At 42.9% G+C, this 23,997-nt stretch overlaps 1 long non-coding RNA gene across 2 annotated transcripts in view; it reads right to left on the reverse strand.

The window, feature by feature from the left end:
- Positions 1 to 13,962: 13,962 nt before the first annotated feature.
- Positions 13,963 to 23,997, reverse strand: part of LOC149445659 (uncharacterized) — a 77,395-nt gene continuing 67,360 nt past the window's right edge. For both annotated transcript variants that reach the window (XR_016306371.1, XR_016306372.1), the window contains exons 4-6: positions 16,857 to 16,911; positions 15,661 to 15,837; positions 13,963 to 14,325 (exon numbers count right to left, since the gene is read on the reverse strand). This is a non-coding gene — a long non-coding RNA (uncharacterized LOC149445659). The remainder of the gene's footprint in view (positions 14,326 to 15,660; positions 15,838 to 16,856; positions 16,912 to 23,997) is intronic.

The following is a 23,997-nucleotide window of genomic DNA, read 5'->3' on the forward strand; positions in this document are numbered from 1 at the left end:
CTAATTCTTTCCATAGACTTCCTTGTCGCTTTTAGCCACACTACATGTAAGCACAATTATGTAGTTGATGAAACCTGCAATCTCCTCATACCACAATACACCCACGCTTTCTTCTAAGTCACAGATCAATATCAGTTTCAGCAGAGTGTGAAAGTCAGAACACACAAAAAGCACCAACTTACCTGATTGATTGATTGAGACGTCTTTGCTAATTATAGCTAACACATTCCTACAGATATATCTTAAAATTCTTTTTTTTTAGTGGGGGAATTCCACTTTCAGCTGGTTTCATGCTTTAGGTGAAGAAAAAAACTGGAATTGTTAATTAGTTTGACAGAAACTAAATTTCATAAGTTGAGAACCATAAATTGAGATGGATTTGTCGGCTGATTTTTCAAATTTTCTGAAAACAGCAGCAGGCATTTCATGTGTAGATCTGGCTCTAATAATTAGTGGAAAATGGGTTGTGGGGAGAAAAATACCACCTTTAATCACTCCTCCCCCCCGCCGCCCTATAGCAGAAACACTGGTACAGGGCGGCAGGGCCACGCAAAATCACGTATATATACGTGATTTGCATTTCCGGGTAGGGAGCACGCATCACCCTACCCGCGCCGCCATCGGTGGCTAGGGATGTCAATCACCAGGTCCAGGCCAGAGATTCCCCGTTGATACCCGGCGATCGTCGGGGAAAGCTGACAGATAAAAGACCTGTGTGTAAACAACACAGGTCTCCCTCCTGCCAGCAAGGAAATGCTGCCTTGTATTTCTCTGCACAGTAGAGAAATACAAAGCAGCATGTCTCCCAAGTAAAACACACACAGCACATAATGTAAAGCACAGCATACCTTTGATCTCCCCAGATGTTAACCCCTTCCTGCCCAGTGTCATTAGTACAGTGTCAGTGCTTTTTATTAGCAATGATCACTGTATTAGTGTCACTGGGGATGTCAGTGGCAGTTAGCCAGTTCCCACCCAGTGTCAGAATGCCCACTGCAGTCCCGCTATAAGTCGCTGATCGCCGCCATTACTAGTATAAAAAAATAAAAATAAAAAGTCCAGTGTGTATACCACCATTTGTAAATGCTATAACTGTCACATAAACCAATTAATCTACAATGATTGGGATTTGTTTTTAGCAAAGACATGCAGTAGAATACATTTTGGCTTACATTTATGATGAAATTTGATTTTTTACATGTTTTTATTAAATATGTTTTGGATATTGTTTTTTTCAAAATTCTTGGTCTTTTTTTGCTTATTGCACAAAAAATTAAAAACGGAGAAGTGATGAAATACCACCGAAAGAAAGCTCTATTTGTGGGAAAAAAAGGACATACATTTATTTTATGTACAGAGTTGCATGACCGTGCAATTGTTAGTTAAAGTCACACAGCGCCGTATCGTAAAAAATGGCGTAGTCAGGAAGGAGGGTAAATCCTCTGAAGTGATTAAAGCAGTATTAAACCCAGAAGCAAACATTTACTATATTGCAGCTTGCTAGTTCTTAGATGTGATGGCTGTGTTCGTTTTCTTTTTAAGGATTTCTTTCTTCTCTTTTTACCCAGTGATTCAGTCAGCAAATCTGCTGTTTTTTCAAAAGCTCAAACTCTCCAGCACAATGTATCAGTTTATATGGGTTGGACAGGGGTGATTGAAATTATCAGCTTTTATTTATTCATGTAAAACCTTTATCCCAAAAGAAAAAAAATGTTTACTGTAACTCATTATAAAGGGTGAGCTAGAGTTTGCCTTCAATTTGTTATTGTATTCAAATTTGCTAATACATTTAACACTCCCATCCCCCCAAACTGAATACTGCTGTATGCTGTGTCCTGTGATCATTCCTCCACAGTTGTGTCTCACTAATACAGGAGGTGTGTTACTGGCCAGATCATCAGATGAAAACAAAAGGGAAAAAAGCCAAAGAAAAGAAAAATTATGCATCCACCACATCTAATGACTGGTAAGTTGCAATATAACACATTTTCAATTTGGGTTTAAAACCGCTTTATTTGGGTTTAAAAGGGATTTTACTTACCAGCTCTGTGTAATGATATTGCACAGAACAGTATCACCTTCTCTTTGGCAGTCCCCCGCTGGCACTGTGTGCTCCTCCTTCCTTCAGGTGCCTCCTTAGCAAGCCAGGTGCTGAGGGGGTTACCTATACTCATGCACTCCTGAGCTAAGCTGTGTGCATCCATAGATACACTCAGTGTCGGTAAGCCACAGCTTACTGCTCCTTCCTCTCACAGCTTTCAGTATCTCATGTGAGGCGACAGAGAGAAGTGCTGCAGATGGGACAGTGCTGGAATGGTGAGAGTCAGGTAAGTGTTTAAAGATGGGGGGGGGGAGAACAGGTAGTGGGGGCATTAAAAAAAAAAACATTTTTACTTGACCACCACTCTAAGGCTGCATGCAGACACTTATATTATAATACTCCAGGAGCTGGCAGAAAATCCAACATAAAAAATTCTTGTTTGTTGTTGTTGTGGTGCCTAGTGACATGCGCTTATGCACGTTTATGGGCATATTGTGTCTAGAAGCATATACACGTAAACTCATTCTATTGGTTAGAATATTAAGTTATTCCAGCCAGTAGAATGAATTTATGTGCTTAGGCACATATGTGAATAAATAATGCCAATAAGTCCTGAAGAGGAACTGAACTCTGCAAGCTGGACCCAAGAAAGGCAGGCAGAGGACAAAGGACTGGTCATCAGTAATGCCTTTGATCTCCCTGCATCTAATCTTTTACTCACTACTGACTTACCATACCTTGTTCTACATTGTGTCTCTGTGTGGAGGCAGCCATCTTGGTAGAGACAGGGCTTTTCTTCCTCATGCCACAGCCTCCAACATGGAGAACAGTGAGCAGCACATCACAGAATTGCACCCAAAATCTAAAACTAGAAATCAGTGGAAGTAATGCCTTAGATTTCACAATGCAGATATAGGCAGCTATGAGGATGTAGGTACAGGAGTGCCTGGGCACCACCATCACATACCTGGATAGGCACTGCTAGGAGAATTCAAGACAAAAGGGCTGATTTACTAAAGGCACATAGGCTGTTCAGTTGCAAGGGAATTTTCTCTTAGTTTAGTGAATGTGGTAAAAATTTACTTTGCAAAGAATACAGATTCACGGCATTTAAAATGTAAAAAATTGAATTTTTGCTTGCACATAATTGAATGATGGAAGTCATCAGAGCTTCACATCACCAATTAACATTTCCCATTGTTTTCTGTGACATAGAAAATCTTTACTTTTTGAGTTCAGAAGAGGAAGCATTGGGTTTCCTCTATTGGTTGCATCATAGCCATATTACAATATAAATATCTTAGATTTGGGTGCCTAGAACCTAGAAAAGCTGGTCTGGGGTGTACTTGGTTCCCCCCATCCAGCCAAGAACAAAATGGCCATAACTGAAGAAATTGAACCTTATATAATGCATCTAATGGGGTATAATGGGATATCAGGCCTCAAATTACAATAAGAGAACTTTATTCGCCAACATGGTTTTTACCAGTTCATGCAAATAGCCTTCAGGCTATGCAAAAAAAAAAAGACAATGCATCCTGAAATGGTGTAGAGGTTCATACATTGAAAATACATAGCAAAACCTAAAAACAGAAGGTATTGACATGTTTAATTCTATCACATATCCCAAAAATAGGAGAACTAATTACTTTAGACCCTATTAGCTGGATGCACATCCAGAGCCATTAGTGTATAGTGCAAATATAGCCTAATGGTATAGAGCCACTTTTGCAAACTGCATACAGCTGTTTCTGGCTATTTGACTATCATTAGTGCAGTCTATGGAAATGGCTTCTATACAGTGATTAGATTGAGAAAACAAAAGGCCTAGTGCATTACCAGATAAAACTTTATTCAAGAGAAGAAATAATTAGTGCATACTCTCAAAAGCCAAAGGCTAGTACAACAGTAAAAACCAGACCTGAGTGATAGGGTAGTCCTCGTAGGGTTATGTATCAACTGGGATCACAGAGACTAGGCCAGCTAACGTGTTTCATGGGCTGAAAAATGTTAGCCAAAGGTTTTGATGAAGAAGGTTTGTCCCTTGAAACGTGTTAGCTGGTGAGTCTCATTGACGCCAGGGTCGTGTTGACACGTAACCTTACAAGAGCTACTATGTCACTCAGGTCTGCTTTTTTACTGTTGTACTAGCTTTTGGCTTTTGTGAGTAAGCCCTCACTGCTTTTCTCTTGAATAAAGTTTTATCTGGTAATGCACTAGGCCTTTGCGCCCTTTTGTTTTCTTTGCATGTTTGATATTAATATTTCCCAGTCTGAAGAGGACAGCATTGGCGCAGGCTACCAGGAAATGTGAAGAAGTGACATTTGGATGGTCTGTACTACAGTTCTGTTAGTACCTATGAATTTCTTAGCACTATGGTGTCATTTGGAGATACATTAAATAGAGTGAGGGCTTTTTTATTGCTTTAATCCCTTCTAACCATAACCTGTATGGTTATATAGTCCCATTTCAAAACACGAATTTAGTATTGTAATTGCAATAAAAAATGGTATAATAGGCACTAAGTAGTTCTTTTAGAGCACCATTGGCTCATAGTTCATGGCATGCCCTGGTGGTGTGTCTAGTTAAAGCTACAAGTACTGAAGCTGTTCACGTTTAAAAATCGGGTGCTTACCAGTGACTGGAGGTCAGCGCTGTTCTTCCTACTGCTGCAGGTCCCACCATCCAAAATCTTGAAATCTTGGATCTAGAATCACAGCCAGCCCCCCACTGCGCATACGTAAGGTCATGCGGTGCTGTGGGACTGGTCATATAATGTGTCACAGGAGGCTGTGGGCTATGATGGGTGGCAGGGGGCCTAGGCGAGAACTGAGGAAGTGGGAACTGGTACAGGTCAAAAAAGTTTTTTCTTCCCCCCGTAAAAAAAAGATAAGGTGTTAGGGGTGGGGTTGGAGAGAAAAAATAGTGGCACTTCTTTCTCTGAGTGAAGGTCCACTTTAAGATCAGATGCCAATACCGTACACTCTGTATTCTCTGCTTCTATGTTTTTAATTGCAAGTGTAAAACTAATTTTATGTTTTATTAATAAACAAAGCTCTACACCAGTCTTTTGCAACCTTTTCACCCTGGAGGATAACCCTTGAAAATGTTTCAGATATTGTGTATTTTAGGGCTACCTGGAGTCCAGCCAATTCACACTATGTGCGGTGACTGACGTTTTACCGCATGCAGGGGTGTCCCTAGGGTTGGTGTCACCCGCTGCGGCAACACTTGGTGACACCCCTCCGACGATCCCCACAGAATGGATCGGGTCTGCGGATTGAGCATAATGGATCGGACTCCAATCCATTATGCTCCCCAATCCGCAGATCCGATCCATCCTGCGGGGATCATCTGCATTCTTTACAACTTATCTTTTCGTGGAGCGGGTCCGGTGTCACCCCGTATAGATTGCATGCCGAAGATACCCGCAGGATGGTTCGGATCTGCAGATTGAGCATAATGGATCGGAGTCCAATCCATTATGCTCCCCAATCCGCAGATCCGATTCATCCTGCGGGGATCGTCAGCATGCAACCTATACGGGGTGACACTGGACCCACTTCACGAAAAGGTAAGTTGTAAAGAAAGCCGGCAATCCCCGTAGGATGCCTCGGGACGCCACTGACAGCATGGTTAAATGTCTGTCACCACAGGGACACACAGGAATTATTTTTTCCTTTGTGTCCCATTCACATTGCAACACAGTGCATCGCTCTGCCTTACATTGCAGTGGATGAAGTATACGTTTTACACACTTCAAATAAAGCTTATACAAAAAAATAAATAAAAAAAGCAGTACGATGAGTTGAATCGCGCACCATACTGCCATCTAGGGCAGCCAGCCACAGAGAGCTGTGGCAGCGGTAAAGCTCTCCTTAGTGTGGATTCGCCCTAAGGACTTTTTACAGATCTTTGCACTATAATTATTTTAATATTATTATACAGGATTTATATAGCGCCAACAGTTTGCTCAGCGCTTTACATTATAGTGGGAGACAATACAGTAACAATACAGTTCAATACAAGAGGGATTTGAGGATCCTGCTCCTTGGAGCTTACAATCTAGGAGGGAGGGGTGAATGGTACAGTAGGTAGTCACTGTGGGGGATGGAGTGGTTGGAAGAGTGGAGGATTCCAGAATTAGCAGAGGGCGGAATAGGCTTCCCTGAAGAGAAAGGTTTTCAGTGATCGCCGAAAGGCAAGTAGAGTAGGTGACAGTCTGATAGATTGGGGTAGGGAGTACCAGAGGATGGGTGACGCCCTGGAGAAGTCTTGGAGACAAGCACAGGAGGAGGAGATAAGGCAGCTAGAGAGTAAGAGGTCTTGCGAGGAGCGGAGTGTACGGTTTGGGTGATATTTAGAGATAAGATTGGTTATGTAAATTGGGGCAGTGTTGTGGATGGCTTTATAGGTCATTGTTAGAGTTTTGAATTTTATCCGTTGGGCAACTGGGAGCCAGTGGAGGGATTGGCAGAGAGGGGTGGCAGATACAGAACGGTTAGTGAGGTGGATGAGTCTGGCAGCAGCGTTCATGATAGACTGGAGGGGGGATAGCCTGCGATGAGGTAGGCCAATGAGGAGGGAGTTAAAGTAGTCGAGGCGTGATATGACAAGGGAGTGAATAAGTTGCTTAGTGGTTTCCAGGCTTAGGAACGGTCGGATCTTGGAGATGTTGCAGAGGTGAAGTCTACATGATTTTGTCAGCGATTGGATCTGGGGCTGGAAGGACAGATGGGAGTCTAGGATTACACCTAGTACCCTGGCGTGAGGGGATGGACTGAGGATGGTGTTAGCGATGTTTATGGTGAAGTCAGTGGGGGTGGCGCAGGCAGGGGGGAATACTAGGAGCAGAGTTTTGGAAAGGTTGAGTTTGAGGAAGTGGAGTGACATCCAAGCTGATATGTCGCTTAGTAGGCTAGCGATGCGGGTGGAAACTGAAGGGGTGAGGTGAGGGGTAGACAGATAGATTTGTGTGTCATCAGCATAGAGATGGTAATTGAAGCCGTGGGAGCTTATCAAGTGACCAAGGGAGGAGGTGTAGGTGGAGAAGAGAAGGGGTCCAAGGACAGAACCTTGGGGGACCCCTACAGAGAGAGGGAGTGAGGAGGAGGTGGCAGCGTTATAGGTAACACTGGAGGAGCGCTGCGATAGATAGGAGGAGAACCAGGAGGGAGCAGAGTCGCTGAGGCCAAAAGAGTTTAGTTTTTTGAGGAGGAGGGGATGGTCAACCGTGTCAAAAGCCGCGGAGAGGTCGAGTAGTAGGAGTATTGAATAGTGGCCGTTGGTTTTTGAAGTTAGTAGGTCATTAGAGAGCTTTAGTAGGGCAGTTTCGGTGGAGTGTAGGGGGCGAAAGCCAGACTGTAAAGGGTCGAGAAGGTTGTTGTCAGTGAGGTGGGAGCTCAGACGATTGTAGACTAACAGTTCTAGGAGTTTAGACGTAAATGGCAGCAGGGAGATGGGTCTAAGGTTGTTCGGGTTGGTGGGGTCTAGGCAGGGTTTTTTAAGTATTAGAGTGATGTGCGCGTGCTTTAGAGGGGAGGGGAATGCACCTGTAGAGAGGGAGAGATTGAAGATGTGAGTGAGAGAGCATAGGATGGAAGAAGAGGGTGACCGAAGGTCTCACTCTAAGTCGCTGATCACTGCCGTTACTAGTATAAAAATAAATACATAAAAATATCAGTATATATATCATCGTTTGTAGACGCTATAACGTTCACACAAACCAATTAATTTACACTTATTGGGATTTTTTTTTACCAAAGACATGTAGCAGAATACATTTTGGCCTATATTTATGAAGAAATTCGATTTTTAAATAGAAAGCTCTATTTGTGTGGAAAAAACATATAAATTTCATTTGTGTACAGCATTGCATGACCACGCAATTACCAGTTAAAGTAGCACTATGCTAAATAGCAAAAAATGGCCTGGTCATGAAGGGGGTAAACTCTTTCGGAGCTTATGTGAGTAGTACAGATATTTACAAAGCACTTTACACATTATTCATTCATATCAGTCCTTGCCCTGAAAGAGCTTACATTCTAAGGTCCCAACCCCATATGCATACATACACATGCTCGCATCAGTTTAAACAGGAGCTTTATTCTCAGGTTTAAATATCCTTTAGGGCCAGTTCACACTACATGTGTTTCAGTGTGCTTTTTTTCTGCATCCAAAACGCACAGAAAGTAGGTTATATGGCTGTCAATGTCATAGTTTACATCATGCTTGCACTTCCAGTACGTTCCGGACGCAGAAAAAAAGTAGAACAGGCTGCATTTTTCCTGCACAGAACTGTACTGGAATGTGGTAAAACTTATCAAAAACGCACCGGAATGCACCAAAAACGCACTGGAATGCACATGTCCCTATTTAAATGGCAGAAAAAGAGAGGGGAAAAAATTAACTTGAACACATCAAAACCACACTGGGAAGCATCTGTATTGCGTTTCTCTGGTGTGAATTGACCCTTAAAGCATATCTAAACCCAAAAAGCAAACATAATATATTGCAGCTTTCCAATCCTAAAATGTGTTGCTGCATTTGTTTTCATTGTTTCAGGCTTTTTTTTAAACTTTATTTTCAACTATTATTACGTCCAGTAACACTTACTGATTTAGGGTGTCTCCACTCTTAGTGTCTCTCCAAGAAAGCTCATATCTAGTCTCAACTCTCTGTCAATTTTGCTGGACAGCTTGGTCTGTTAAAGGAAGTTGAAAAAAAACAATCACCAGGTGTAAATAGAAGAAAAAGCCTAAGGCCTGTTTCACACCTATGCGTTTTGTAGTGCTTTTTGCATCTTGCAGAAACTCACTACAGGGGCGGACTGACAACTCATGAGGCCCCCGGGCAATAGGGGATCATGGGGCCCCTGTGTCCTTGGCCAAACTCAAAAAAGCCTATGAAAAAGGTACCAGGGGCATCTCATGGGGCCCACTAGTGACCCCCGGTCCTCGGGCAGTGCCCGAGTTTCCAAATGGTCAGTCCGCCCTGCTCACTACAATCCATTTAACATTTCCTATGAAAGCCTAAGATTAGCTCTGTTCAGAGGAACAAGGTCTTCTCTTCCGCTCACAGGCTCCATGAAAGCCATCATTTGGGTCTGGGAGGTTGCCCCTAAATTGATGCAACCAGAAATGGCAGGGGTTTTGCCATCCTCTCCTTTATGGATGATTCCATGTTTGCCTCACTTTTACTCCATACTGGACCCAATGATATGGGCGTCCAGCGGCATCAAAAGGGTGGGCAGCATTGTTAGGGACAGCAAATTGATCATGTTTGATCAATTAAAAGAAAAATCGAATCTGCCAAATCATTATTCTTTGCGTTATCTTCAATCACACTATGCATACCAATCTCAATTCAGTGACTTGACCATTTAGACTCAGCCTACGGTCCTTAAAAATTTGTTGCAAAATGATTCGCTCTCAAAAACATTATCAGTAGTGTATAAGGAAATGTTTAGAAAATGTTACAAAGGTGTAGAGAAAAGTGGAGTGTGGAAGTTCCGGGTGTTCAAGGAGAAGATTGGGATGACATTTGGGATAACCCATTTAAATACCTAGTATCGGCTAGGGATAGATTGATTCACTTCAAATTCCTGCATAGAATATATTATTACCTTGACTAGGTTGGCTGGGATATACTCTACTTCCTCAGTGGAGTGCTGGCGATGCTCCCACTCCCCTGCCGAATTCGACTATATTTTATGGAATTGCCAGTCAGTGTTTTCTGGAAGGGTGTTACAACATGCCTCATGGAGGGTCATACTACCTCTGTCTGTCTCTGTATGCCTCCTTGGCCTAATGGAGCAAGTGCTCATAGAACCCTACTCAACATCTTATTGTTCTATGCTCGCAAGGCTATCATACTGCAATGGAAGAAACCCACTGCCTTGACGGTTTCCTCTTAGAAAAGTCTAGTGAATGCTATGATCCCATATTACAAAGCCACTTAGTTCTCTAGGGATTGTGTAAAGAAATTGAACAAGGTCTAGCAAATAAGGCTTTCCTCTTCTGACACAACGAGGTAAGCCACGTTGATTATTCTACTGAGGTCCCTTACAAGTCCTTACTACTCGTTAGCCATACGACTATTCCTCGCATCTCCGTATAGTGAAGTTTGTGATAGCAAGAATAAGGGTTTGTACCTGTTCTTATTTGCTCTTGTGTTTCCGTTCCTGGACAGTTAGAGGATATTACAGTCTTGGAGTGTTTTTCCTGGATAATAATTGGTTTGGGAGGGGAGGCGGTTTAACGGGGGGGGGGGGGGTTGACCTTCTTTAGTCATACAGGTTGCTCTCTGTTATTTAGACAGCAGCTCAAAATTTGATTTACACCCCGGTAACACCGATCTGACTTTGAAATAATGCAACTTACAGTGATGTCACACGATTTCAAAGTCAGGAGGTATTCCAACTTGATGTGCAACTTGCAAGACAATGCGACTTGCCATGCGATTTGCATGTTGCATGGCATGGCAAATTGCATGCCAAGTGGCACCCGGTGTTACTGTTTTCTTTGTAATTTTCAGGGCCTATACTATGATGGCGCTCTGTGATGCACAATTTTTAGGTTTATGCACCGGTATTTGTGCAAAAATTCAAATAAAAAGAATTGAAAAAAACACACAAACGGTTTCCTATGGGACACATTCCTATCTATGTGTTTTCAGCTGCTCTGTTTTTGGAGAGGGTCAGGGAATTTTTTACCCGCAGCAGATTGCATAGGTGTGAACAAGGCTTAAAAAAATAAATCAATGCAGCCAGCACATCTAAGGATTTATAAACTGCAATACGTTACATTTTTGCTTTTGGGTTTGGATGCCATGTTGCTATTGCATGGTAGAAGGATACTCATATGATTAATAACATTTTGGTACAGGGTTAATAGTTTGGTATAGAGCAGGAAAGTCCCTGCTGATGCTTTGTTTGGTCTATGTACCAAACCAATTAAAGATTATAAACAAAATTCTTAGCATTCTGTATCTAAATGCAACTAAATCATTGACAATTTTTTGTCAAAATTGGAAACCACCTCCTTTTACGGTTAATCTGCTTTCATTGTTAAATTCCTGGCACAGGAAATAAGACTTTACAAAGCCAAATCAATTTTAGCCATTTTTGAACAGGGGCGGACTGACAACTCATAGGGCCCCCGGGCAATAGGGGATCATGGGGCCCTGTGTCCTTGCCCAAACTCAAAAAGGCCTATGAAAAAGGTACCAGGGGCATCTCATGGGGCCCCCTACTGACCCCAGGCCCTCAGGCACTGCCCGGGTTTCCAAATGGTCAGTCCGCCCCTGTTCCTGAATGAGCTTACATTGTAAAGTCTCTATCATAGTCTGTATTAGTTATTAATTTAGGCAGCCTAAGGTCACATGCGTAAATCTCAAGTGTCGCCCTATTTCACGGTTTGTCACTCTGTTCTTATCAACTGTCCCTCTTTTATGTCCCAGGCATAGATCTGTATGAATATTTGTGCCATTTAAAGCAGATCTTTACTCTATCAATCAACACTGACTATTTTTCATCCTTATGCTGCTAGCATTAATAAATAGGCACATACTGTATACCATATGTACTTGTTTTAAACTTTTTTTTACATTCCTTTGGTTACTTCCTGGTTTCCATGCCTAGGCAAATTGTCATATATCACAGCAGTCTTCAGGAAGGGAGGGAGGTGTAGCAATTGTACGTACAAATATGGACGCGGACATCCATTTTGCAAAGATCCTCCATCTTGTGTCATTATCACTCCAAATCAGTCCCCCCTCCCTTCCTGTTAAATGGCATGTGGTCTGGTGTGGCTGAGTTCAGGAGTGCATCAGACACAGCTGGATACACTTCATGGTTGTAAACCCCATTAGCTGATACCAGTGTGTCTGGCAGACTCTTGCTCTGCGCTGATCGTAAAGCTATAAATCCGCCAGTCACTGGACTTGAAAGCATTCCGGAATAGCAGTAAATCCTGCATCCCATGTGAAACCACTTTTTCATACAATTTCATATTTTTCGGCAGGAAATATGTACAATAAAACAGAGCATATATTACGACAGGTCAGATTAATGCGAGTCACCTGATACCTTACATCCCTAGATTACGTCTACCTGAGAGCAGAAAGCGATATCTCCTTAACCGTCCCAAGCAAATATGTCATATTTTGTGTCTGGACATTCAGAATATCATTCTGCATATTATCCTACCAGTGGATAGGATGCTACGTGTACCTATGGGAGGTTATTGACCAGGGTATAACTTGGGAGGGATTGTGGTCCTAGCTTGGGTCTCCGCCTAAACCCCCCTCCCCAAATGAGGCGATTGGCCCTTGGCTTCAGTAGACACCCCCTGCTGGAGAACTAGAAAAGAGGCTGTCAGGCCTGAGAGAGGTGAGATGAAGAGATTTCTCCCCTTTAACATCAGGAACCAATTTTGGGAGAAACGGTACCCTGTTGCTCAGGACACTTGAATCTGCTTTAACCAAGTACTCTGGCAAGTATTCTACCTCTCTAAACTTCTTTCTGTTATCTCTCTGCTGTGTTATTGCTCTCTGTATTTATATATATATATATATATATATATATATACATATATATATATGTATATATATATGTATATATATATATTGGCTACATCTTTTTCTGTAAATATTTTTATTGCACCATTTTGACCTTTTTAGTAATAAATCCTATTTTCTGAAAGTGCTGAACTGTTTCTAAAGCTCTTTAATGCAAACTAAGAATCCCTGTCTCTGAAGAGCACTACTGTGTGTTTAAACTTCTGCATACCTCAGCCTGCGGTGACAGTATGTATACAGACGCTTATTCAAACATCATAGTGTTATTGCTAAGATTGGCGAGTTTCCTCCTTCTCTGTACTGCGGTGGTGGCAGTGTGAAGGGTTAATTGCGTAATTAACCTGACCCAGTAACAATCGCTCTCAGGCTGCGGCACATAGATTGTGGTCCAGTGAGCTGGAAAATCTTTGCGCAGTTTGCAGCTAAGCGTGCCATTGTTATGCACGTGACAGCGCGGTTTTAGATTAGCTAGTCCTTCGGTCACATTAGTTTCTTTTTAAGACTTTTTCTTTGCCAGGAAGCCTTGGTTCACACTATGAACCGCATATGAATTGCACCGCATTACTGTACAATTCACATGTGATGCAGTTAATTCATTAATTTTGAATGGGCTCAAAATCCACTGCATTGCACCAAAGTAGTGCATGCACCAATTTTGGAATCACACTGCATCTGGATCTCATGGTCATTTTGCACCATGTGATGTGATACAAGCAAGCGCACTGCTTTTGCGACCTTCATTTGAGGTGTCATTAACATTGCACTGACACCTGCTGCAGATCGCAAGAGCAGTGCAATTTGAATGCAGTGTGGAAAAGTGCACGGATCATGGGTTTCCCACACTGCACCTCAGTCTAGTGTGAACACAGGCTAAGTCTGTTGTTTTTCAACATAAGAAGCTGTACTGCAGATCTAGTAGTTGAAATGTTGAGACCATTTACCAATGACAAAGGTGCTTACAATGAACAGCCTTTATTTAATAATAAAACCTTTATACCCCCAAAAAACTGTTGCTGTAACTGCTGTGTGAGCTGGAGTTTGGCTTCAATTTGTTAGTGTATCTAAATCTGCTATTCTGTCTAACACTCCCCTCCCACCAGATTAACAATGCTGCTTCCCAAAAGTGTCCCTGTTGGTCGTTTATCCGGAGTATAAGTACTCTAATACAGAAAGCATGTAACTGGCCAGATCACCAGGTGAAAAGTGAGGGGTAAAGGCCTAAAAAAAGAAAAACGAATGCAGCCATCACATCTAAGGATTGGTAAGCCACAACATTTCTGATTTTGAGTGTAATACTGCTTTAAGAAAAGCAGCAGTGAAAAAAAAAACACTAGAGGTTTAACTATATTTGCACATAAATTTTTTATAGTGTGGTTAGAGGGGTGATAAGGAGCTGTATGCTTACTCATTGTACATGTAAAGCTGAAGTTTAGTTCCATTTTTTTTTTAGTTTGCTATAGCTGCAGTCGCATAACTTTACTGTGATGATGAAAGTCCCATGTCCTACTGGCTGATGGTTCCTGTAGAAATCTTCTCTTCAGTGATCCCCAGTCCTCTTTACAGCACTGACTTTCCGGTGCATTCACAGCTTCTGGTTTAACATTGCAATACAATGAAGAAGGCTCCAATAGGCACCTGTCCCTTTCTGTCCTCTCCTTCCTTTCACAAAAGTCAATTTGCATTGGTTTTGTAAAAAGCAGCACATTCTGTGAATGGGGGAAAGATGGATGAATGACAGGACCCTCTCTTCCATTCATGTTCATCTTTACAATCTCTAAATGTTTTGAGATACAGTATGCACATGATCTGCAGTAGTGATACATTTTTCATACTAAGGTCTGCTGAAAGCATTGCTCATTTTCTGTGCATCCTGTTTCTGTGCAAACTTTCAGTAAAGATCCATGCACACTTTACCATTTTATTGTGTTGTGTCACAGGTTAACACGCCTTGCGTTAAGGCAGCAAATTCATTTTGAATAGGCTACCAATGCACAAGAATGCACTATGCTGATTCCTTAATAGTGCATCACTATGCATTGTGGTACGCTGCAACACATGTGCACTGCCTTTAAAATGAATGACACCAGAAAGTGCTAATACATGTAATGCAATGTTGCAAATTGTTAAACAATGTAATTTTTTGGCCAGCTGGCTAACTGGTAATTGTGCTGGAAAATATATTTGTTGTTGTGTAAAGCCCTATCATGTGCACCTTTTAATGGCTGATTGCAATTTTTGTGTTCCATGCTGGAATTGGTGTGGGGGCACATAGGATGCCTTTAGTTGCCATTGTGTTGCAATTTTTGCATGTTGGAATTGGCGTGAGGACACATAGGATGCCTTTAACTGCCATTGTGCTGTACAGAGCTTCTGGTGTGTCCCTGTGCAATTTGACAGCTGGGGATAGCTGGGGAACTGATTCCCCAGATTGACGCCCTAGCCGCAGACAGCCTATGAGGAAGGCCTGGCGGCCATTTTTTATTACTACATGTGAGTTCATTATATTGTTTCGGTTCTATTTTCTATTACAATAAATATACTGCACTATCAGTACCATTTTGCCCCTTGGCTCGTTTCTTGCGAGCCTCATAAGGTGGAGCCATTTGGGAAGGTGCTACCAGGGTTTCTGAGCCGGTTTGGATGAATCTGCTACAATGAGGTGACCCCCCGAGTGAGTGAGTCGTTCCATCTCTGAGAGTCTACCATAGAGCCAGAGAATACCGTGACCATAGACCAGACCCTGATGTTACTACATTTATGTTTTACATATAATGCTTTCTTTGTTTACAATAAGTGCATTATAGTACCATATTTTCACAACAGCAATTGAAGTCACGGAACACCGAGCACTATTTTTGATGAAATTTATTTTCATGTGATTAGACTCACTACCATCGCCACTTCGTTATTCTATTTAAACATTTATATTAGCAATGGTACAAATGTGTTTATCACTATACTAACTTTGCACTATTATTAGTGCTTATGCATTTTGTATATATCTGAATGTTCAGTATTTATGAATCAAGAATACTACTTACCTGTTGTGTTGTTTAGCGCTGCATATCGATTTTATTTTTTAACTCTGAGGTGTTGTGGATTGCCTTTATATGCTAGCTGTTTCTCATTAGATTGTAGTGTTGCGCTCGCATCTGTATCTGATATATCTTCAGATTGCTCACGATCAGACAAATCGTTTGGTGGGTCACACTCCCTGGCTGGAATACATAGGAAAGCAGAAAATTACATCTCTTGAATCATTCAGGTATGTATTTCATATCTAACCATTCCTCAGATGCGTCTGCATATTAATCTACCCGCGGATGGAATGTTATGCCTAGGAAAAGTTATGAGCCAAAATATGAGCTAGGAGACATTTTGGTTCTAGTTTGGGTCTCCGCCCAGACAACCCCTCCCCAAATGAGGCATTGATCCTTGGCTTCAGAGACACCCCCTGCTGGGGGACGACAAAATAGGCTGTCAGGCCTAAGAGTGTAAGTTGAAGAATTATCCCTTTTAACATCAGAACCAACTTGGGAGACGGTGCCCTTTTGCTCTGAAACTTGATCTGCTTAACCCAAGGCTGATTGGCAAGTACTTTAACCCTTTAAACTCCTTTCTGTTACCTCTTTGCTGTGCTATTGTTCTCTGTATTTATATATATATATATATATATATGTTACATCTTTTTTCTGTAAATATTTTTATTGCACCCTTTTGACCTTTTAGTAATAAATCTTTCTTGCTGAAAGTGTTGAACTGTTTCTAAAGCTCCTTATTGCAACTTACGAATGCCTGCCTCTAAAAGAGTGCTACTGTATGTGTTTAACCCCCTGTATAACCTGTCTGCGGTGACAGTGCTATACAGATGATTATCTCAACCATCATAGTGTTATTGCTAATATTGCTGAGTTTCCTCTTTTTCTGCACAAAAAGGAGGTGGTGGCAGTGTGAAGGGTTAATTGCGTAATTAACTTGACCCAGTAACAATCGCTGCCAGGCTGCCGGTACATCGATTTGTGGTCCATTAGCTGGAAAATCGTTGTGCAGGGTGCAGCTGGGCGTGGCATTGTTACGCGCATGACATCGCAGTTTTAGATTGGCTAGCCCTTCGGTCACGAGTTTGGTGAGAAGGGCTGGGGTCTGACGTGCGATCGTCACAACATGATCCTTTAAAAGAGTTTTCTAACACTACTACCAAGAGAAATATTGTTACTGTTACAGGCCATGGATTTACCTGCAGGTCAGGAAGGACACCAGAGCAGGGAACCTGGTTCTTCAGAGAATTCGTCCTGTGGAGACACAAATTCTAATGAGTTTTAACTTCTTGCTAGTAAAGCCTGTTAAGGTGATAAAACATGCTGTAAAGTGGGAGGAGCAAGTACATTCTCCAAAGCAGAAAATATGCTATAAACATCTTAAAAGAGATAAAGCTACTTTTCCATTTATGAAAGAAAATAAAGACCTAGTATGGGATGAGAGAGTTACAACAGACTAGAAGTCATGTCTGAATAATTGCCTGGCAAAAAGATATTCTTTAAAGAAGGATGAAATAAAACAGCTTACTAGCCCACCATTAGTCATCTCTTATGCATCTAGTGAGACATGTCACTCTACCTCTGGACAACGCAGTGACATTTAAAGGCATATTAGACCAAAGAAAAGCTGGTGATCCTAAAAAAAAAATACCTATCATCAGGAAGTGCCTTCCAGCCTGTGGTGGCTATAATAGCCATAGTGAAGGCCATGACAGTGTGGCTGAAAAATATTGGGTCTGCAGTTCACTCAGTTCAAAGCTGTAATCTGACTGTATAGCACAAGCAGTCTTAGTTGTCATTAGGGCTTTCTCACAATCAGTGCTGTTCACAGTGACTGCAAAATTGGCGTAATGGCTATGACCCTGGGTGGCTGATTTATTCTCTGTGAATGGGTGGTGCAAAATATACTACGAAGGAAATACGTTGTTTGGAGACAAACTGAATGCAACTATCTCCAAAGCAAACAGGAGAGAAAGACACTTAAAAAATAATATATTTGTACATGCCAAGTGATCCTTTATTGCAAAGATGTCTCAGGTTTACAACCACAGAGAGACATTACAAATTAGTTTGCCTCCCTTTGTACCTTCTTCCAGATCATCCTAACTGTATTGCAGGACTCAGGTATGAGAATGTTGCAATAAGTAGACAATGTGCTAGTAATAATGCAGAACAAACAAACTCTTTTACTCCATCTAGACCAAGTGTTTTCCACCTTGAAAGAGTTTGGTTGGATAATAAATTACAAAAAGAGCTACAGAACACTCTTCTAAGCCAGGTATATCCATCAACTCCAAAGCAGTATCCATCTTGTTACCAGAGGATAGGATCCCAATCATTCAGAAGATAGTAACACAAGCTCTTTTAGCCTCTCACCTATCGGCAAGGCAATACCTCAGAAAGGTAGGAACATTGGTAGCACTATGCCAATAACTAAATGGGCACAATTACACTGTTGGTACTTTCAACACAGTTTTTTTTGTCAGTGGGGAAGGAGCAACATCAAAATGAGAAGCTGCTCTAAAATGAGAATAGCTATTACCTAAAAAATGAAAAACAGGTAAAGATAGTGGACCTACAGGAAGAACTTACTGAGGAGCTCCACTTTTCTGAGAGAGGTTGTACCGAATTGCCTGGGCTCAGGCACTCTTAGAGAGCAATGCAAGGGTTCTATAGACTCTTCATACAGCTCCCTGCCATTACCAAGGTACAAGCTTTCAGCTGGAGAGCTGGAGGAACTGTCAATGGACAAACAGTGTGGTGATTACCGCATTTGTATTCCACAAAGAACTACAAGTCTGTCCCATGGTGACAGACGGGACTTTCATTCATCCACAAATCTCTCTATTTTCAATAGTGACAACTGCTGTTGGGGAGAAGAACCACTGCATGCTGTTAACAGGGGAAGGGGAGGGGGTAAGTTCTGGGGGTGCTTACTAATATGTTACACTCTAATTAAAAGTGCAACATGTTGCAAAAGGTGGAGTTAGGCTTTAACCACTTCCTTACCGCACTATAGCCGAATGATGGCTACAGCGCGGTTGTCCAGTTCTGGGAGGGTGCCATATGACATCCTCCCAGAACACGCTCCCTGCGCGCACCCAGCGGTGCGCACAACGCTGCCTGTGATCGCTGTATACTTTGGATACAGCTGATCACATGACATGGTAAAAGGCCAATCACAGCTGCCTTTTACCACGTGATCAGCTGTGTCCAAACGCAGCTGCTCACCATGTAAATACACTTGCAGGTCCTCGGCGGTACTTTCCTCACACTATCACAACATGAAGAAAGTACTGCCGATATCCGGCAATTGTCAAAGGACACATCTGCATTAATAATCAGGGCACTGATCAGTGTCCTGATTATCAATGCAGCCCCAAAAGTGCCCAGTAGTGCTGCCCATCAGTGTCCAGTAGTGCTGCCAATCTGTTCCCGTCAGTGCCGCCTATCAGTGGTGCTAGCCAGTGCCTTTCAGTGCTGCCTATTAGAACCCATCTATGTCGCCTATCAGTGCCCATCATTGCCGCCGATCAGTGCCCATCAGTGCCGCATATCTGCAGCTTCATCTGTGCCTCCTCATCAGTGCCCTTCGGTGCTGCCTATCAGTGCCCAACAGTGCTGTCTATCAATGCAGCCTCATCAACGCACATCAGTGAAGGAGAAAAATTACCTGTTTGCAAAATGTTATAATAGAAAAAAAAATTTTTTTTTACAAATTTTTCGTTTAGAGTGTAAAATATAAAAAACCCAGTGGTGATTAACTGCCACCAAAAGAAACCACTATTTGTGTGAAAAAAAATGCTAAAAATTTCATATGAGTACAGTGTTGCATGACCACGCAATTGTCATTCAAAGTGCGACAGAGATGAAAGCTGAAAATTGGCCTGGACAGGAAGGGGGTAAAAGTGCCCAGTAGGCAAGTGGTTAATAAATCTGTCAGTAATGGACATCCCCAGTCAACAGAATACCTAGGAAAATGTACTGTCACACAGAGATCTGTGCAACAACGAGTGTCGCCTTGGAAGTTCAAGTAACTAACACACAGAGAAAGAATTACTTAAAGCGGAGTTCCACTCACCCTGTCAAAAAATAAAAGTCAGCAGCTACAAAAACTGTGGCTGCTGACTTTTAAAAAACAGCCACTTACCTGTCCCTTGGTCCCGCAGTGTGTTGCCCGCAGCCCGTTTCACTGGCCGTCCTGTATTCCAGGAGGCCAGCATCTTCAGTGTGGGCACCCAGCTGTGATAGCTTGAGGCTTCATGAATAAATAGTCTTTTGGGACCTGCCACATGTCCCAAAAGACAGGGAGGGAGGGAGGACACCTTCTGCATCCGATTGCCTAGGCGATCAGACCGGAAAAGGGAACGGGTACCTGTCAAATTCGGGGTACCCGCTCCCCCGCCCCCCAAAAGTGCCAATCCTTAATGGGTAGCGGGGGAGCAGTCCTTAAAGCGGAACTTACCCTTTTGGGTGGAGCTCCGCTTTAAGAAGATGTTTTTTTTTACACTGAAGAGTATTCGGCTCCACAGTTCATGTCCAGAAACCCCCGCAGTTAAGCGCTAGGAATGGATGTGCTCTCATCTCCATGGACATTCAAGATGGCTTATGCATTCCCTCCTGTTCCACTAAATGCTTGCTTACTAAATAAGCTGACACTGGGGATTCTAGTGGTGATAATAGCATAGTGGCCAAACAGGCCCTGGTCTCCTTTGCTCTGGGATCTGAAGATCTTGGGACCTCTGCCACTATTGTCAAATCTCCTATTGCAGTTGAAATTCAACAACCCTAGCCATCAAGGTTGAATCTGACAGCCAGGCTCTTGGGAGACAATGTTGGTGGACCAGGTCTGGTAACAAAAAACAAAACATTACTACATTAAAAGCTAGAAAACATCTAACATACTAACACAATCTATAACAGAATATAGGAAAAATTTACTCATTTCCCAGTGAGGGTGAATTTTGTCTTGGGTCAGCCTCATGTCTAGGATGTTCTGGCCTTCTTGCAGTCTGGACTAGATTTGGGTCTCAGTCTAAGCTTGCTCAAAGTGCAAATCTTTGAAATTTTGCCCTTTACTGAAGCACCATGGGCCTGTGAACTGCTGATGGTCCAGTTCAGAATAGCAACAATGCACCTAAAATCTCCAATAAAGTTTCTATTCCTTATAAGGGCTTACCACTAATGCTTAAGTACCTGTCAGGTCCACCAATCCAAGTGTGAAGAAATTGGGCCCATATTGCTAAAAGCGGTTTTCCTGGTAGTCATCTGTTCTGCGAAAAGAGTCTCAGAAATAGAAGTCTTTTTTCAAAAGCCATTTCCTACACTTCCAGACAAAATAGTGCTCTGACCAATCCTGAATTTCATCTTCAAGGCACCATCCAAATTTAATGTTCATGAATTTGTCTCACCTTCTTTTCTAAAACCAGACAGTTTCATCTTCATCTCCTTGATATGGCCAGAACCTTAAAGCAGAACTTCACCCTCTCAGTCAGCACTTTTTAATCCTTATGCTGCCAGAATTGGTAAATAGATAGGAAAGTATATCATATTGACTTGTTTTAAACTTTTTGTTTACATTTCTTCAGTTACTTCCAGGTTTCCATGTCTAGGCAAAATGATGTCATACATTCCAGGAGTTTTCAGGAGGGGAGGAGGGGTTTTTCTTAGCTACGCACACCCTCTTGCCTGCATGCCTGAGCTAAGGGCCGATGGATTCCAGGAAGTAACTTGCTACATGAATCATCTGCCCTTACTCAATTTGGCCACGGCCAGAATTGCTAGGGGTGTTTTTCAACATAATTTCTCAGCAAAATAAAGAATGGAGGCATGAATGGATGGGAGAGTTTGCAGACCATATGGGATGAGATAATGGGCAGCGGACGCTGCTGAATACCAGCCGGGAGTCCAGCATGTTGTATGTGTTGAGTGACCTCAGCACCATGCTATCCACACCCTCTGACATGTTTTGCCCCACCCATTGGGGGCTTGGTCACAGAGGTGATGTCTCTGTGACCAAGCCCCGATGGGTGTGGTGAAAGCAGGCGTTGTTAGCGTGGTGCTGAGGCCACTCAACACATACAACACGCTGGACTCCTGGGGCTGGTGTTGAGCGGCTTTCTCTTCCCCTTCACTCATCCCAGACAATGGATGGGTGAGTTTGCTTTGAATAATAAAAATTAATTAAACATCATTTTTGTTTTGTGGTGCTCAGATGAATTTAAGTTCCGCTTTAAGCATATATAAACAGCACAAGAGACTTTGGACAATCAGACCACCTATTGGTAGTGCCTGCCTAATTTTCTAATGTCACTCATGTCAGCATGTTTAGATCAAATGGCACAAATTGAATGTTATAATAGTATTGCATTAAAAAAAAGGCTCGGTATGTTCTAAGAATAAACAAGAACAAATGAAACAAGAGTTTTGCATCAATAGCTTGATAAAACCCTTTTCCAGGAACTAAAGGATGCTTGATAAACACTAATGGTTTTAAGGAAGGTGAAACTTAACATCCTAAACACTTGTTATAAATGACTTTTAGAAATTGTATCCACTCAAATATCCATCTTTTATGTATGTTATTACTTTTTTTTACATATTTGTCAATTTGTTATTTACATATTAACATACCTTAGTTTCCATACATCAGATGTGGACCTAGCCACTGTTTCATCTGGACCAGATCACACCATTTAGGAGCCGTTTCTTTTTCCCCCATCCTTCGCCACTATTATAACAGCAGAGCGGCCAGCAGGAGACAGAGCACAGTATTGAACAGAGCGTGGGAGCGGGAGCTGTCATAACATTTCTGGATCGGATGCAGGAAGCACAATACAGCATTGAATAGAGCACGAGGGCTGCCGGGGTTAACTTTTTAACTTAACCAGTGGCTGATTGGAAGTAGGGCAGTGCTAGCAGCCAATCACCTGCTGGTTAATACAAAAAGTTAACCCCCGCGGCTCCTGTGCTCTTTTCAATGCTGTGCTGTGTTTCCTGCATCCAATCCGGAAATATTATAACAGCTCCCGCTCCCCCTCCCGCTCCCACTCCTGCAATACTGTGCTGTTATTCCACATTCACTCTGGACATTTTCTGTCTCCTGCTGACTGCTCTGCTGTTATAACAGCGGCGGATGATGAGGGGAAAGAAGCCGATGTGTCCAATGATGTGCTGTGCTTCCCACACATGATCCAGAAATGCTCTGCATCCCACTCTCCACTCTTAGGTGGGAGAGTGAAGAGGGGCCGGGGACACTACTCTGGCTGTGTGTGTGATGTAAAGGGGGGCAAAACGTGAAGTGGAGCAGTGCTGTGTGCATATGGTGGTAGTGGGGAGTGATGTAAAGGGGGCGGTGCTGTGAAGGGGTGATGTAAAGGGGGGGCAGTGCTGTGGGGGGGGGGGTAAATGTGAGGAGGGCAGAGAACACTACTGTTGGGGAGGGGGGATTTGTGATGTGAGGAGGGGTCATTGCTGTGAAGGGGAAGATGTAAAGGGGGGGCAGTGTTGTGGTGGGAGGATATGAAGGGGCAGAGAACACTACTGTTGGGGAGGGGGGATTTGTGATGTGAGGAGGGGTCATTGCTGTGAAGGGGAAGATGTAAAGGGGGGCAGTGTTGTGGTGGGGGGATATGAAGGGGCAGAGAACACTACTGTTGGGGAGGGGGGATTTGTGATGTGAGGAGGGGTCATTGCTGTGGAGGGGAAGATGTAAAGGGGGGGGCAGTGTTGTATTGGGGGGATGTGAAGGAGCAGAGGACAATACTGTGGGGTAGGGATGTGAAGTGGGGGGTGGGGTTGATGTGAAGAGGGCAGAGTATAATACTGGAGTGGGGTGTGAAGGGGGCAGTGCTGTGTGTGTGTGTAGGGGGGTTGATGTGAAAAGGGCAGAAAACACTACTGTTGGGGGGTGGGTGTAAAGGGGGTCACAGTTGTGGGGGGATGTGAAGGGGGCACAGTTCTGCTGCAGGTTATGTGAAGGGGGCAGAGGACAGGAGTGTGGAGGAGAGATGTGAAGGGGGCAGAGGACAGTAGTGTGGGGTGGGGGTGATTATTTGAAGGGAGGTTAAGGACTGCTGAAAATAATGGGGGTGTACTGTAAAGGGGTGGGTAGGGGTGATGTGCAGGGTGCCTGAGAACACTACTGTGAAGGTGAAACTGATGTGAAGTTGGGGACTGTGACGAATGGGGGGGGGGGGGGCTGAGGACACTTAAGTATAGGGATTGTGATATATAGTAGGAGAGGGCTGAATAAAAAATGTGGTTCGGACCTCCAATTTTACTGGTCGGACATTCTGTACCCCTGCCATATATCATTGGAAAATAATTGTGTATTTGCTG

Source organism: Staurois parvus, unplaced genomic scaffold, assembly GCF_062004578.1.
Source record: "Staurois parvus isolate SC_StPar_1 unplaced genomic scaffold, SC_StPar_1.0 ptg000715l, whole genome shotgun sequence".
Classification (NCBI taxonomy): domain Eukaryota; kingdom Metazoa; phylum Chordata; class Amphibia; order Anura; family Ranidae; genus Staurois; species Staurois parvus.